The sequence below is a fragment of the Ranitomeya variabilis genome, chromosome 4 (genome assembly GCF_051348905.1).
Source record: "Ranitomeya variabilis isolate aRanVar5 chromosome 4, aRanVar5.hap1, whole genome shotgun sequence".
NCBI lineage: Eukaryota > Metazoa > Chordata > Amphibia > Anura > Dendrobatidae > Ranitomeya > Ranitomeya variabilis.
In genome coordinates, this window is record NC_135235.1 from 642,674,102 (window position 1) to 642,679,353 (window position 5,252).

Here is a 5,252-nt window from a genome sequence, read left to right on the forward strand (position 1 = left end):
CCCATAGCTGTGCCATATAGTGCTCTGCACCGTTCATTATTGCCCCATTGCTGTACCATAGAAAGCTGTGCCATATAGTGCTCTGCACCGTTCATTATTGCCCCATAGCTGTACCATAGAAAGCTGTGCCATATAGTGCTCTGCACCATTCATTATTGCTCCATAGCTGTGCCATATAGTGCTCTGCACCGTTCATTATTGTTGCCCCATAACTGGGCCATATAGTGCTCTGCACCATTCATTATTGCCCCATAGATGTACCATAGAAAGCTGTGCCATTGCTGCTGCTGCTGCTGCAATAAAAAATAAAAGACATACTCACCTCTCTTGCTTGCAGCTCCTCGGCGTCCCGTCCCGGCATCTCTCTGCACTGACTGATCACGCAGAGGGCGGAGCACACTATATGCGTCATCGCGCCCTCTGACCTGCACGGTCAGTGCGGAGAGACGCCGGGAAGATGGAGCGGCGCCCGGCGTGTGGAACGCGGACAGGTGAATATGTACTACTAACCTGCTCCCGGCGTCCTGCTCCTTCCCCTGGACAGCTGGTCTTCGGTGCCGCAGACTCTTCCTTTATCAGCGGTCACCGTTACCGCTCATTAGAGAAATGAATATGCGGCTCCACCCCTATGGGAGTGGAGTCCATATTCATTTCTCTAATGAGCGGTCCCATGTGACCGCTGAACAGGGGAAGAGCTGCGGCACCCGGAGACCGTGGGACGGGCAGGGACAGCGCCGGAAGCAGGTAAGTATGCCTCAGCGCCCTCTCCCCCTCACCCGCCGACCCTGCCGCAGACCGTGACTCGAGTATAAGCCGAGAGGGGCACTTTCAGCCCAAAAATTTGGGCTGAAAATACTATATGCTACATATACAGAAATAGCTTTTTGTAATGTCAGCAAGAAGCAATGTGATCTTTACTGAACACATAACAACAGAATAAGAATAATTTAATTAATAATTAATATTTAACAATTTTCATTTAACATGAAGTAGCCCCTTTACCCAGTACCCCACTCCCTCTCTCCTTCCCCACCTGCCCCCCAAACCCCATCCCAATATCCTTTATTGTCAAACTGGTACATCTCCTCTTGATAAATTTATACACCGCTTCACAAAAGCTCAGCCGCACAAGTACAATTTCTGCAGAGGTAATTAACCGACTCTCAACCTACTGTACAATAACTCAACAGATGCCACACCCAGACAATCCATCCATGTGCCCCACACATTTTAAAATTTTGTATGTTGACCTCTCTTAATGTAAATATTCTTTTCCATGAGGACAATAAAGTTTATTTTATTCACAAACTCTTTCCTGACTGGTGTTTTTATCATCTAACCATCGCATCGCAATAAGCTTCCTAGCAGCATATAGCAATCTTGCAATAGCCAGTTTCCCGCATTCATCCGTAGCAATATCAGCCAGTCATCCCAGGAGGCAAGTCAGCGGAGATGCTGCTAAACTAAATTAGAATGTTTGCAAAGGCACCATCCGCTGCCTAGCTTATCTTATCTAATTAAAGAAGTTGTCCACTACAAAAAATTTTTTTTTTCATAAATCTTGCTATTATGGGCCACTGAAAACATCCACTGTGTTTATTTTAGCAATATTACCTTTTATCATGCTGTAGCAGCACATCCTCAGTGCTGGATCCAGCTCTCATGGGGTTAATCGACAACTTCCTTTCTCCTGAGTTATTGTGCTCTAATACTACAAGTTCCATGATGCATTGCACTGGCCACTAAGCACGAACCTACCACACCCACTCCAAAACACAGCCAAACCCCTCCCTCCTCTAGCTTCAAAAAGATTTGTGATGTCATTTCTGTCCAACCTCCTCTTTACATTTGTCCAACCCTCACTCCATTACACACAGATAGATGGATAGATAGATATATAGATAGATAATAGATAGATGAATACATACAGATATATCTATATATCTATGTCTATTTCCATAGATATGTCCATATCCATGTTTCTAAACCCCTTCACCCCTGGAGCTTTTTTGTTTTCGTTTATCACTCCCCTTCTTTCCAGGGCCATAATTTTTCCGTCAATATGGCCATGTGGGGGCTTATCTTTTGCGGGACAAGTTCTACTTTTGCATGACACCATTGGTTTTACCATGTCGTGTAACAGAAAATGTGAAAAAATTCAAAGTGCAATGAAATTGCAAAAAAAGTGCAATCCCACACTTGTTTTTTTGCTTGGCTTTTTTGCTTTGTTCACTAAATGCTAAGGCTGTCTGCACACATTGCGGATTTGATTGCAGATCCGCAGGGTTTTTTGCTGCACAGAATTGCATCAAATCCGCAGTATACTGCAAAACCAATGTAAGTCTATGGGAGCCGCAGACTTGATGTGCACATGCTGCGGAAAAAGCCGCACTGAAACGCAGCTTTTTTTTTCCGCAGCATGTCACTTCTTTTGTGCTGAACTGCAGCGTTTCTGCACCCATAGACTTTCATTGAGTTGGGCACATCCACAGCAAAACCGCAGATGTAAAGATCTGCAGTTTTGCTGCGGATGTCGGACCGAGAAACGCTGCAGTTCGGGAGGAGGGAAGTGTGTGGGTGGTGACTGTGTGCGTGTATGTGTGTGCGGGCGGCGTCTGCGGGCTGTTCGGATGTGTGTGGGACTGTTCGGATGTGTGCAGGACTGTTCGGGTGTGTGCGGGTCTGCGGGTTGTTCGGATGTGTGCGGCGCTGTGTGGGACTGTTCGGGTGTGTGCGGGACTGTTCGGGTGTGTGTGGGGCTGTGCGGGTGTGTGCCTGGCCGTTCGAGTGTGTGCGGGGCTGTTCGGATGTGTGCGGGACTGTTCGGGTGTGTGCGGGTGGGGTCTGTGTGCTGTTCGGATGTGTGCGGCGCTGTGCAGGACTGTTCAGGTGTGTGCGGGGTCTGCGGGCTGTTCGGATGTGTGCGGGTGTGTGCGGGACTGTTCGGATGTGTGCAGCGCTATGCGGGACTGTTCGGTTGTGTGCGGGACTGTTCGGGTGTGTGTGTGGGGGGCTGTGCGGGTGTGTGCGGGACTGTTCGGGTGTGTGCGGGTGTGTGCCTGGCTGTACGGGTGTGTGCGGGACTGTTTGGATGTGTGCGGGACTGTTTGGATGTGTGCGGGGCTGTTTGGATGTGTGCGGGGCTGTTTGGATGTGTGCGGGGCTGTTTGGATGTGTGCGGGGCTGTTTGGATGTGTGCGGGGCTGTTTGGATGTGTGCGGGGCTGTTTGGATGTGTGCGGGGCTGTTTGGATGTGTGCGGGGCTGTTTGGATGTGTGCGGGACTGTTCGGGTGTGTGCGGGGGGTCTTTTGGGGTGTGTGTGCAGGCATCATCCGATGGGACTACAAGTACGCAGCATCCAATCTGCAGCTAATTCGGATGTAATCCAGACAGTGGACATGCACACTACACTATCCATACATCTATCAATAGATATATCTATCCAGATATATCTATAGATAGATATATGAATAGATAGATGTATGCATCTATAGATCTATCTATATGTAGATCTGTCTGTCCATTTCATCTATCATCTATCTGTCTATCTGTGTGTAATTCAGTGTGGGTTGGACAAATGTAAAAGAGGAGGTTGGACAATAATGACATCACAAATCTTTTTTTTTGTTCAATAATACATCTTTATTTAGCTTTCAAAAACGCATACAAAAAGGCACAAAAAACGCACCAAAAAATAAAATAAAAAATGCATCAAAGCAGCGCAAAAAATGCACCAAAAACTGCCTCAAAACTGCACCAAAAACTGCCTCAAAACTGCACCAAAAACTGCCTCAAAACTGCACCAAAAACTGCCTCAAAACTGCACCAAAAACTGCCTCAAAACCACACCAAAAACTACATCAAAACCGCACCAAAAACTGCATCAAAAAACGCACCAAACACCGCACCAAGAACTGCATCAAAACCACGCAAAAACTGTGAAAAAAACCTGAAAAAATGCATTGCGTTTTCTGCAAGGAGATGCAGATTTTGTGCAGAAAATTTTGCACCCAAATCTGCAAGTGTGCACACAGCCTAAAACTGACCTGCCATTATGATTATCCAGGTCATTACGAGTTCATAGACACCAAACATGTCTAGGTTATTTTTTATCTAAGTGGTGAAAAAAAATTCCAAACTTTGCTAAAAAGAAATAAAATAATTGCGCCATTTTCCAATACCCTTAGCGTCTATATTTTCTGAGATATCGGGTCGGGTGAGGGCTACTTTTGCATGCCGAGCTGACGTTTTTAATGATACCACTTTTGTGCAGATACGTTCTTTTGATCACCCGTTCTTGCATTTTAATGCAATGTCGCGGCGACCAAAAAAAACATAATTGTGGCTTTTGATTTTTTTTCTCGCTACGCCGATTAGCGATCATGTAAATTTTTTTGTTGTATTGAAAACAGCTGACATGTTGCGGCTTTGAAGTGGGCTCACCGCCGAAGCCCACCTCAAAGCGGGGGATACTGCCAGCTGACGTACTATTGCGTCAGCTGGCAGAAAGGGGTTAATGAACAATATGTTTGTTAAAAAAACGAAAAAAAAAATGGCGTGGGCTCCCGTGCAATTTGTCTGCGCCAGAGGGGGAAAGCCGACGGCCGGGGGCCAATATTTGTAGATTGCTATGAATATCAGCCCACAGCTGTCTGCCTTTACTGGCTATTAAAATAGGGGGACCCCCCAAAAAATGACGTGGGGTCCCCCTATATTTTATAGCCAGAAAGGCTACGCAGACAGCTGCGGGCTGATATTCATAGCCTAGAGAGGGGCCATGGATATTGCCTCCCCCCCGGCTACAAATACCAGTCCGCAGCCGCCCCAGAAATAGCGCATCTGTAAGATGCGCCAAATCCAGCACTTAGCCCCTCTCTTCCCACTCCCGTGTAGCGGTGAGATATGGGGTAATAAGGGGTTAATGTCACCTTGCTATTGTAAGGTGACATTAAGCCGGGTTAATAATGGAGAGGCATCAATAAGACGCCTATCCATTGTTAATCCAATACCAGTAAAGGGTTAATAAAACACGCACATTAGGAAAAAAGTATTTTAATATTCTTCATTTAACCATACTTGCCATACTTCAGCGCCTGCAAAAAAACGTAAAATAATAAACCGTATACTACCTGTCCGCCGTAGTCCAATTAATAACGATCTCCCCTATAGAAGAGTGACATCGGGTGATGTCACTGCTCTATAAGACCCTCAGTGACACACTGACAGGAGACAATGGCTCCTGCAGTGCATC